Source organism: Phragmites australis, chromosome 8, assembly GCF_958298935.1.
Source record: "Phragmites australis chromosome 8, lpPhrAust1.1, whole genome shotgun sequence".
In the NCBI taxonomy this organism is placed as follows: domain Eukaryota; kingdom Viridiplantae; phylum Streptophyta; class Magnoliopsida; order Poales; family Poaceae; genus Phragmites; species Phragmites australis.
Window position 1 is genome coordinate 35,146,296 of NC_084928.1, and position 12,208 is coordinate 35,158,503.

At 42.2% G+C, this 12,208-nt stretch overlaps 5 non-coding genes across 5 annotated transcripts; all 5 read left to right on the top strand.

The window, feature by feature from the left end:
• Positions 1 to 1,740: 1,740 nt before the first annotated feature.
• LOC133927889 (small nucleolar RNA Z157/R69/R10) lies at positions 1,741 to 1,836 on the top strand. The gene has a single exon (XR_009911384.1). It is a non-coding gene; the product is annotated as a small nucleolar RNA Z157/R69/R10 (small nucleolar RNA).
• A 69-nt stretch (positions 1,837 to 1,905) lies between these two features.
• LOC133927888 (small nucleolar RNA Z157/R69/R10) lies at positions 1,906 to 2,001 on the top strand. Its single transcript, XR_009911383.1, has one exon. It is a non-coding gene; the product is annotated as a small nucleolar RNA Z157/R69/R10 (small nucleolar RNA).
• Positions 2,002 to 2,072: 71 nt separating this feature from the next.
• LOC133927900 (small nucleolar RNA snoR80) lies at positions 2,073 to 2,207 on the top strand. The gene has a single exon (XR_009911391.1). It is a non-coding gene; the product is annotated as a small nucleolar RNA snoR80 (small nucleolar RNA).
• A 210-nt stretch (positions 2,208 to 2,417) lies between these two features.
• Positions 2,418 to 2,508, top strand: LOC133927871 (small nucleolar RNA R38). Its single transcript, XR_009911367.1, has one exon. It is a non-coding gene; the product is annotated as a small nucleolar RNA R38 (small nucleolar RNA).
• Positions 2,509 to 2,594: 86 nt separating this feature from the next.
• Positions 2,595 to 2,680, top strand: LOC133927897 (small nucleolar RNA snoR20a). The gene has a single exon (XR_009911388.1). It is a non-coding gene; the product is annotated as a small nucleolar RNA snoR20a (small nucleolar RNA).
• Positions 2,681 to 12,208: the final 9,528 nt, after the last annotated feature.

Genomic DNA, 12,208 nt, shown 5'->3' on the forward strand with positions numbered 1-12,208 from the left:
CATTGCATCTACTTGAGCACTCAAAAGCTTTAGAAAATTCTCTGGAACATCATCAGGAACATCGTCGCAAGGCTCCACAATGAAATGAGTACCAGCCAAATGATGCTTCAATCTGTATATCCCGCCATGAGCTTTCCAGCAATATTTGCATCTAACTAACTTCGTCGAACCATCAATTACTTCCTCCGCATGATCCCATTCTTCCTTTTGGCTTTAGTAGTTTGGCTAGAACCAGTAGCTGACATTTTTACCTACACAATACATGTAAATAAATTTGAGACTTAAAGATCTAAAAGTCAAAAGCATGAATGCATCATGCTTTAAGATTCTTCCTTTTAGAAAAATGAGACATTGATACACTGCGTACCTGATTTCTTCAAGATATGCTCTTCTCCAACCTTTTGGTTGCTTGAGGATTCAGTTGCTAGTACACTAGCAAACAAAAGGATATCCACCGCCCAATCAGAATGGATGGCTGGGATTGAAGCAAACTACAAGATCGTTCTTATGCATAGTTTGATCGCGATTCCATTGATTCTACGACCAAAATCACGGTTCTACTACAATTCTATCCAAATACGATTCCTATATGATTTGAATCGTTTCGGTCAATGTAGGTTCATAAAGTCACACGATTCTACTACTAGAATCACGATTTTAACAACCATGGTTCAACCACCTCTTAATCCAATTGCGATAGCGGCAAATCGGTCCCATACGAAAATGTGATAGCCTGCAAGCGGGCCCAAACGAGCCGGACGCGTACATAATTGCATGGTTTAAATTTGTACGAAATTATATTGGCATGGCTCCAATTTTAAATTATGTAGTGACATATTATAAAACCGGATAATTTATAATGGCATGAATATAATTAAGCTTACATTTTTTTAGGTAAGGCCTAATACGTTTTATGTCGTTCAACAGCCTCTTAAAGCAAAAATAGCCTACTTTTTTTTTTATATTTCGAAAATTAAAAAATGTAAAATAGATGTCTGTTTGAAAAAAAATTACAAAATTAGACTACTATCGGTCCTCATCGCCCATTGGAATGGAACGGACGACTTGTTTAAAAATAAAAAAACATTTCATTCTATTGCCCTTAAAATTCAAAATACTATTGAAATAGTCATAAAAAAATTCTAGAAAACTTGTTTTTTACTCATTGTACAAGTAACTTTTTGAGTTGAATTTTTTTAGAGCTATATTGTAGCATCTTTTACACTATATTTTTTTCAAAATTTTTCATTACTATTTCAATAGTGTTTTGAATTTTGAGAGTATTAAAATATTGTGTTTTTTTTAACCTGTAGCCTGTTGGAAGGACCTGTTGACTTTTCAGCGGATGACAATAGAGTAGTTTTGTAATTTTTTCAAACGGATGTCTGTTTTTGTAATTTTTTATTTTCGAAATATAAAAATTCAGTCCTCTACAAGGTCAAGCCCAAGTTTCTCTCCAGTGCATAGAAAGGCCCATAAAGCCCATGGTTTCTAGGTTTTCTTCTTGTCCTCGCCTCATTATCTTCCACTCGCCGCCATGGAGCCTATAAATAATCACCTGATCCCGTCGCCTCTTGCCGACCTAGGGTTCAAGCCACCGCCGCCGCCGCCGCCGCCTCATCGTCGCAGCTCTCGCTCCTCAGCCCTCGCGCGCTATGATTCCTTTTTGTTTTCGTCTCAAGCTGCATCATTGATTAGTTTTGTGTGATTTGTGTTGTTTGTTGCATTGGTTGAATAGCGATTGGGGCGGTGATGAGCAATCTTTTGTGGACTAGAGTTTCTGATACTACCTCGGTGGTATTTGAAGACCAAACCCTTGGCTGTCTGAGCTCCAAAATCTCATTCAACATTTTCTTGCCTGGAGTAGATTAGTTTTTCTTCAATGTTGCATCGGTTGATTGGAGATTTAGAGTGGTGATGAGCAATTTTGTTTTGGACTAGAGTTTCTGATACTACTTTGTGGTAGTTGAAGACCAAACCCTTGGCTGTCTGAACTCAAATCTCACAAACCAATATCGTACCTTCACATTAGATCAGTTTTTTTATAAATATTTTGTCTAGATGCGTCCATTACCAATTCTGGAGGATGATTTGGTTCCTCAAGGTATAATGGCTCGGGCGCGACATGCTATTCTCTTGATGTGTGGTTATATCCTGATTGGCGGTTTTTTGGTGCCAATCCAATCCTGGAAAGGCCACATATATTCAAATTGTTCATTTTGATCTTCTTTTGTACGCGTTTGTGGGATCTAAATGATGCGGAACTTAGAAAGGGAAAGCGTCCAATCTCTTGTGTTTGGCGTACCATGACAGTTCTTTCATGTTGAATAGGAAGATCTGATAGATTCCTCGAACTGTTCTTGTTGTTCATTTGTCCATTTTTTTCGTTTTATTTCTGTTTCTTGCTGATGCTTTTGCGATGTGGATGATGAGAACACAAGTAAATTACAGTTATCCCTGTCTGATTCCTTCGTAAGGGTGCTGAGAATACTTTAATCTGACACAATTTTTATCATCTAATTCTTTCGCTGCGTTTTATTTTAAGAGGAGCGAAAATTTCAGTTTATTTTACATGTTCTTGGTGAAGCATCTTTGCCTTTGATGACATGATGCTTGCAGAACAGGCAAATATTAGCCTGCAATCTGTTGATATTTCTCATGAACTAGGACGGTCTGAGGCATCTTACTACCAATGAACATCATCCATTTGTTTGCATGTCCATGACGGCTGCTTCGACGTTCAATGGATGGCTGTCGGTACAGCGGTGGCGGCGGATCGGAGACGGCGCAGATTTCGTGTACATGCTGATGTTCCATCGGCGCAAATGTCGTGTACAAGTGGTAAATTGTAACATGAGGATGCATCAGTGAAATTGTAACATGATGATAAATTGTAACATGATGATGCAAGTGGTAAATTGTAACATGATGATGCATCAGTGAAATTGTAACATGATGATGCATCAGTGAAATTGTAACATGATGATGCAAGTGGTAAATTGTAACATGATGATGCATCAGTTGGTGAAAAGAGGTGCTATTCTTAATCATTTGTTCCCTCGCATTGTCTCAACCGGTGAGATGAGGCTATTAGAAGTGGGGCCAAGCCAACAGAGATGAGGCTACTAAAAGCAGCTCTTTTCACCATCGATGGAGAAAATGGGCCTCCAGTAGCTACGATATGCATCTCGCCATCTACTGGCCATCTCCACAAAAATAGCGCTCCCTCTCTACTCACCATAGCTATTGTTTCCACTTGCTCTTTCTCCCCTCTTTTATAAATTCACATCGGTGGGAGGAGAGGAGGCAAAGTCTATCAAAATGTGTTAAAAATTCACTCTTCTCCCCTCTTTTATAAATTCAAAAGTTGAACTACTGAAGCTCTTAAAATTACGCTGAATTTTGTGCTTGAATAAATAACAGAGAACTCATTTTAATTGGTTTCAACTAAAAATCTCTTACAGATTTTAAATAATTTTTTTCCAAATTTGACTACTTTTGTAGTTCGCTTGAATTATTAGTACATAAATTTAATCCTAAAAATTAAGAGAAATTCATGAATATTCATGTAAACTAATGTACTAATTTATAAAATTATTGAAAACCTTAAGTTACATGGAGAAACTAGCTGTTAGGAATAAAACATATGTAAATAGGATATGAAGAGTGTGATTTGATCGGTCTGTTGGAGTGTGCAGAAATATAAGGAAAGAATTTTTTAAAGTGGATAGCTAAGTGAAGATACGGAGGGTAGAAATAAAGACTCATACAGTGACCTGACAGTGCATGAGTCGACTCGTACCCATTGTAGAGAGCCGAACCTTGCGCAGGAGGAAAGATTTGAACCTCAACTATGGTTCAATGCATGTACATTAAAATAATAATTGTGTACTTATTTGCTGCATAACCATTGGAACAAAATAGCCGTTGCTTCCCTTTGGCTCTATATATACATGCATTTACCCATTCGACTTTAAAATCGCTACACTATGCTCTTCTACTAGCAAAACACAAGCCAAAATTTCTCACGCTCACCATTCACAGCTAACTAAAAAAAAATGGAGCCATCATCTTCATCTACCAGCTTCACAAGCTTGTTGAACTCCTCAACCCCAACTCTAGATTTCTCGAGGACACAATATACCAACAACCAGCAATACCAAAGCTTTCCTCCACCCTATACTCCCACAAATTTCCCACTACCGTCATATGGATCCAACCAACTGCTTCATTATCCACGCAATTTCAACCCTTATGGAATTAAATCACGCTACCAACAATTCCGTACAACATCATCAAGCTACCATGACATTCCTTACCAAGGCTGTGTGGGGCAATACCAGCAAGAAGTTTTTGGAGTCGATATGGTTGGTGATACAATCCCTGGTTGGATCAATTGCCTTCGTTGGAGGCACATGTGGTAGTGCTTCACGTGGTGATGAATCAGGTTCTCCTATATCCATTCATCAGCCCATACATGGAGGCCCTGTTGTCAACGAAGAACATAGTGAGAACAGTTCTGAGGAGGGAAAATAGAATTCTGGGCGCAAATATTGGAGTGAAGAGAAGAACCTTGTCACGGCCCAGAGTTTCTAAACACGTAATTAAGTGCTAATGGGCATCATTAGCATCATTTGCTTTGTTTTGAGCAGTGTAGACATGCGATGTGAATTTAATCGAATTTGGTTAAACCAGGGTTAACCGATGCGTTGTAAAGCATCTCCCAAAACCTCTATGGAACATAGGGCCGGTGACAATTTTAGAAATTAGTAGGTGCCTGGAGGAGAATATAAATGAATTTTCCCAAATTTTTGGGGATTGTTTTAAAGGCATAAAAATCAACACAAGTTAGAAAAGCTTGCCTCTTTGGAGAATTTTCATTTGAATTTGGTGCAAGCTTTTTGGGTCAAACAAGGTAAAATGGATTGCTCATGATTTATAGAAGCCAAAAAAATTTGTTCCACAAATTTTAGACCACAGTAAGACCTCCACCTTGATAACCAAAGTGGTGAAGATATTTTGTTGCCGGCCGGTTACTGTTCATCGGCCCAGCCTGTCATCCCCTTCGCACGCGCACGGCTCTGCTCCCCCTTCTCCCGCTCTCACAGAGCAAGCGGCGGCCGCCTTTGTTGACTTCGGTGGCCAGGTCACGTTGCCGGAAGCCGAGCACAGCGCCGTGTCCTTATCTTCCCCTCCCCGCCCTCTTCTCTCTCTCTCTCTCTGCTCCTTCTCTCGCGCGGCTGGAAATCAAAGCGCAGAGCACACGCACTGGCCGCTGGCCAAACCACCGCGCCGCCGGCGTCTTCCGCCGAGCCCGAGCAAGGTAGAGCACAGAGGGAGGTCGCCAAGGCCCTCCTCCGCCGTTTCCCCTCCTTCCCCGGTCGTTTCCCGCAAGGATTGAAGCCATCCGCGCCTTCTTCTCCAACGGCGGCAGCCGAGCTCCGCCGTCCTCCATCGACCCGCCACGTCCTCACTTCTCCGGCCCAACCGACTGCACGGTGAGCTTCCCCGTGCTCCTGTACACCTTATGCGCGCGCCGTTTTCTCTCTGTCCCGTCGCCGGCGCAGTGTTCCGCGGTGGTTGAATCGCCGCCGCCTCCCCACGCACGCCGCCGGTCGGGCCGCCATCGAGCTCGTCGGTCGGGAAGCGCGCCGTTAGCTCTACGCGCTCGCGTAGAACGTATTGGTGTGCTCGGCCGGGCTTATTGCGTCGCTGTTCGCCGTCGGCGTGTCAAAGCCGTGCCGCCGCCATGCTAGTTTTGCCCTTGCCGCCGCTCGCCGTGCTCCGGCCGTCGCCGGCGTCGACATGTGCCCCCACCGTGATCGCGTGCTCGCGCCAATGCCGTTTTTGCCCTCGGCCGAGTCGTGCAGGCTGCCGCTCGCCGTCGGCAGCCACCGCAAGAGCCGCCGGCCGTCCTCCAGTTGCGCGCGCGCAGCTGCCGTGGCCGATTTTGACTTCGGTCAAGGGAGCCGGCCCCACCGGTCAGTAGCTGGGGCTGGGCCAGTGCCGGTAGAAAAAGGCGTGGGCCCATTTGAATATTAGAGAAAATCGAAAATTGCGAAGTAAATATCTGTTGAGTTGATAAATCGGCTGAAATCTTGAAAAATGCATAGGAAATTATGTAGAGCTCCAAAATTCGTGAAACCAATTTTGTTGGTTTGGTTGTAACATGATCTATCCATTAAAAATACCAGTGGCCATGAAATGTGTGCTGTGAGTTGTTGAGTTAATGAAATATGTCTAAGCTTTGATAATTCATAGTTAAAGTTTGGTATTTCCAAAATTGATGAATCTAATTTTGTTGGCCTTGTATTATCATACTCTGCACATGAAAAATTCTAGGTGTTGTGAAATGTATAATTAAATTTGTTTAATTAATGAAATGTGTTTAATCTTCAATAATTCTTAAACAATTTTTGATAAGTCCAAAAATTGGTAAATCCAATTTTGTCAATCTTGTTAAATTATGCCATGTTCTTTAAAAGTGCTAGGGTTTATGAAATACTTACCGAGGATTAATGAGTTGTTAAATGCTAAACAGTAGTTCAGATAAGGAAATCCTTAAGGCTTTTAACTCATGGCATAAGTGTATTGCATCTCCACTGTTGTCTTGCAGTGAAGCATCTTTCATTACATGTTATTCATATTCATTACATTGCATGCGTGATTCTTTTAGGGAACTTCGACCCGGCGAACGAGGCGAACGAGGCTGTCCCCGGAGGTTCCCGCAGTGGTGATCGTGACTCGGGTAGCTGTGAGCAGCAGCTAGGGCCGCAAGGCAAGCATCTATCATACTGCACCGTATCTACTTGAAAATTTAATATGTTATCTACGCTTAAGTATGCATTGCATGTGTCGGGTTCCGAGTTGGGTAGAACCTATGCCTATGCATTCTTCCATTTCGGTCACGTGTCATGTGTTATTCCATTGGAGCCTAGTGGTGTCATCACGGTCTAATTTTAGTTCTCTATGCTTAGTGGTACTTAGGCTTTCCGGTAGAAGTCGACGACGGCGTCCACCGTTGTCGCGAGCCTAGGGCTTTTTACCTGTTCACATTTGTGGTTATGTTGATGATGTGTCGGTTGTTGAGTGGTGCGTTGAGACGAGGTGTGGGCGGTGTTAGGGGTGTCATCTGCTCACGAGGAGTCCTCAGGCAGTTCGGGGAGGGAACCTGGACACCGTAGACCGCTTGTACCGGTTAAGCACCGATCATCGGTGTAGTCGGCTTTAGCACTTATCTTACTCACCACATGCTGATATAATGGTAGGCGAGCCGATTACCTTCGCAGACGTGGTCATGTGGGCCTCGTCATAGACGGTGTGAGTCCGGTTTGAGTCCGGGCTTTTAGCGGTATTAGTTTGCTCGAGGAGTAGTTCTAATACCGCCTCGCCGAGCTATGGTTGATCCACATGGTTGGGCCTGGTTGGGAAAGGTTGTCACGGGTACCCCCTTGTGTGCATCTTAGCGGGTGGCACAAGCCGTATGGTCCCTGTGTCGTGTGGGTCCAGGAGTATCCCCCTGCAGGGTGTATAATCAGTTCGAACTGCCGCGCTCTCGGTCATGAGCATCGCTATCGCTTATCTCCACCGAGCGACCATTTTTTGGTCGTAGAGTTTCGATGTGGGTTGTGGCATGGTTGGTTTGGGTGGTTTGGTCGGTATGTGGTCGGTGGTAATGGTTTACTTTTATACACTTGTTTATATATCTGTTCTGATCAGTTGGCTGGCAGGGTTTGAGTGGGTGGTTGGTTAAGTCAGTTGCTTACACCTAGAGTCTAGGTTGCTTACCGCTTAATGAACTTAAACCTGTCTTAATCCTTGCTACAGCTTTAAATGCATGATCCTTGGAGTCGAGAATATATATACTCATACTGTGTAAGACTTGCTAGTACCTTCGTACTAAGGGGTGCTGCCCTTAAGTTGCTTTCAGGTTCGCAGGTTGGTGAGGAAGAGGCAGTGTTCGGCTACTTTGTGCCTGCCGATCAGGGTGGCGGGCAGGAGTAGCACCTTCTACTCCGAACTCCGGCGCTTTTGGTATGGAGCCTAAGGGCATACGGCTCCATACTCTTTTGTTGTATAGGTTTTTCTTCCGCTGTATAGTTGTTGTTGTTCCTCTTTTGTTGTAAATTGTGGAAGCAGTTGCATGTTTAATAATTGTAATCCAGTTTAATTATTTGCTCTCTATTAAACTGTGTTGTGATATTTGAGTTGGAAGGCATGTGTTCCGATCCTGGGCACAAAACACGTGCCGGGACTACCGGAATGGTATTCTGGTTAATCGTCGAGGTTGTGATTATGAATAATGATCCTCCTGATTATTAATTAGAATACTATTTAGACGGTTCCTCACAAACCTACAGCTAGTAAGTGCATAGTTGAACAATTCCAATGTTCGAGTACAAGGCGTCGATAAGAAATATGATCACTATTAGAAGGAAGTTACTAAAGAATACAACAAGTATTCTCCAAAAGATTGTTGAAGATCAGTTTCACATTTTAAAAACCATTATAATAGGTATGCACCACTTGTTAAAATGTTCAATTCATGTTGGAGTCGAATGAAAAGTGCATATGCAAGTGGTGAATTAGATGATCAAATAATGGAGTGAGCTCATGCACTTTACAAAAATTAAAAGTCAGAAAAGCCGTTCCTACTGGAGTACTGGTGGAGAGTAGTGAAGGATCAGTCCAAATGGGGTAGAGTGTATCCACATGAGAATAAGAGAACAAAGTTAAATCAATATGGAGCTTACACTTCTTCAAATCATGAAACTGGTGAAGCAAGTATTGCAGCAGATCGTCGCCCTCCCGGGAAGAAGACGACATTAGCACAATGAAAAGGGAAGGGAAAAGTAGTGTCACAGTGTTCAGAAGGCAACTTGTCCAATGAAAATATGTAACTTTTCAATGAGTTTATGCAGCGAAAGTCAGAAGCAATTAAAAAAATGGCAGATGTAACAATTGAGCATGCTAAAGCCGTTGCTGAGCAAGCTATAGTTGAAATAGAGAAGCTTAAGCTATAAAAAATGGATAAGTGCCTCAAACTAATGGCCATCGATACTACAAACTTCAGTGATACAAAAAGGGCTTGACATGAAATGATGCTGAATTACTTAGCTAATGATTTGTTTGCTGAAGATGAACCCTAGATGCACTACTTATTGTGGCAATGTATCTTTTCTTCTTTATAGCTTTCCTATTAGTTATGGCAATGTAACTTTTCTACTTGTAACCTTTCTTTTAGTAATGGTAATGTAACTTTGCTGTGTTATTGTGGTAATCCAAATCTTTGCTTCGTTTGCATCAGAAACAAGGCAACAAGCACAACTGACACTACATAATATGTTAAAAAAGTCCACACAAGACACTAGTTGTTGTAGATAAAGATGTCAAGTGGCAGCCCACTATTATTTAATTCATTCTAGAAACTAGCCGTTATGGAAGTAGCTGTTGTGAACTAGCTGTTACAAACCATCTTGCACACATAAAAGGGCAATGCTCACTCCAACAGATTACCTATCCCAATATTTAGCCATACTAGTCCCAACCAAAGCAAATTGCCATGAACCATTTTCAGCAAGAAACTACTCTTCTGCCTAAAAATAGCCACATAATAAGATTCTCAATCTGACCATCCTGAAGATTATGGTTTCTATGTTCACCATATCCCCCATATTCCTCCTATTTGGACTTCATCAATGGTCCAATTGAAGATCTGATTGCAGCACATATTGGAGCTCAAATAGAAGTGCAAATGAGAGGTACATCTACTCAACATCATATATTTTCTCGAAGGTATGTTATAAGAGATCGTGAAGCTAGTCACAAATGCTTGATATTAGACTACTTCTGTGACAACCTGGTGTATAATGATGTGCAATTCCGTCGAAGGTTTAGGATGAGACGACATCTATTCCTACAGATTGTGCAAATACTCAATGATTGGTCTCCATACTTCTACCAAAGAAGTGATGCCATTGGTAAGTTAGGTTTTCACCCTTGCATAAATGCACAGTTGCTATGCGGATGTTGGCATATGAAACTTGTGCAGATATGTGGGATGAAAGCTAGAGAATTGTTGAAACTACAGTCATTGAATGCTTGACTAAATTCTGCGAAGGTGTCATAGCAAATTTTGGGGAGAAATACATTAGGAGGCCTAATAATGATGATATTCAACGATACTATGAGTGGGAGAGGCTCGTGGTTTTCCAGGTGTACTGGGAAGCCTTGATTGTATGCATTGATAATAGAAAAATTGTCCGGTGGCATGTAATGGGCAGTTTACTAGTGGTAATTATAGAGTGTCCACTGTCATGCTAGAAGCTGTTGCTTCACATGACCTTTGGATATGGCATGCATTTTTTGGCACACCTGGATCAAACAATAATATTAATGTGTTGAGCCAATCGATATTGTTCACATAAGTGTTGCTAGGAAGAGCTCCACATGTTCAGTTTCTAGTTAATGGAAATGAGTACAACATGGCCTACTACCTGACAGATGGCATCTATCCGGAGTGGGTTGTAAAATCGGTACCAAGACCTTTAAGTGAGAAGGATAAGCTATTTGGGAAGAAACAGTTAGCAGCAAGAGAAGATGTCGAATGTGTACTTGGTGTCTTGAAAGCTTGTTTTGCAATAATATGTTGGCCCATCACCTATGTGGCAAAGGGAAACACTTTCTCATATTATGTATACTTGCATTATATTGCATAACATGATCGTAGAGGATGAATGGGACTCTTATAGGACTTGCAATGATTATGACTATGATAAGGAGAATTCCTCTTCTCCATTGCTCCACTATCATCAAGGGTCAATTCAAGAGTATGCTAGGATGCTTGAAATTAACACTGCTATTCATGATCGGCCCACACATCATTTCCTAAAGGTTAACTTAACCGAGCATATATGGCAATGATACCGAGGCAATCAAGAGCAGAACTGATTACTTTGTCTTAAATCAGTTATGTGCTTCTAGTCTATTTAGTTCTTACAATTCAATCAGTGTGCTACTTACTCTTGTGTAATTTTTTTCAGTTAATTTAGTTCTTGCATCATCTTGTGTGTGCATGTTTCCAAGATGTAAAATAAAGTCATTTTCCTCCATCGGTCTTCTTTTGTAAAATTTTCTCTCGTACGTAACATTATTAAGCAAACATGTGCTATTCAACAAACTAACACAACATGATTGCACAAGCAAGAGGTGATTAAATACGTGCACCACTAGCTTACCTATTGGAGTGAAGACAATTGACACAACAACGCCCCAGGAGGCAAAGTGGCTGGCCCAAGGACCGCTAGACTTTTGTGTTACAGCAAGTGAGTGCATGTGTGGCTTCGATGGCACTAGTCTAGCACGTGCCCGTCGAGGGTCCTGTGCGCCGCCACTCTAGAGCCCCTTGTTCTACAGCTCCCAGTAGATGACGTAGTGCATGTGTGGCTCATGTACTCCACCTCTGCGGCCCCTCGTGTGGATGAAGCAGTGCCGACATGCTCTCCACATTGCGCTGGAGCTCTGCCTCGTCGGTCTTGTCCGACTTGATTGGGGATCCAGCGTCCCCAAATCGGTTTAGCCTCGTGCAATAGGGTTTCCGACGATCCCGATCTGTGGACCTCCGACTAGGATTACGCATCGCCATGGCCTGATTTCTTAAGGAGCATTGAGGATCAAAGAAGGGGATCGAGAGGAAAGGGGAATGGAGACTTCTAGGCCAGCGCGTGAGTGGATTAGGATGGAGAGAGGAAAGGAAATTTTTTATTGGCTCTGGTTCCCACATTTTTTGCTTCAACTGATTTGTGCATGGGAGATCAGAGATGCGAAACTGAACCCATCCTCCGTGGGTGCACATTTTCCCCTTGCATCGACTTAGGACTGGAGATACTCTAAGGTTGTGTTTGGTTCGGTTTATTTTGGCTTCTATTTTTCGGAAGCTAGAAGCTGAATCAAACAGCCAGCTGTTCAGCTGACTTTTAAAAAGCTGAAAAGATGATTATGAGAAAATAAATTAAAAGCTAGGAAGATGATTGAGATAAAATTTTCTAACTTTTGGCGTGCTGAGAAACTAAAAATTTATTGTAAAAATTAATTTAAAAAAATCAACAGTCAGAAGTAAAAAAAAGAGTAGTTTTTAACCAAAAACTTAGCCCAACCAAGCAGGCCTCAAGGGGCAAGCGAGGAGCAATAGAGGACATCAAAGAACATT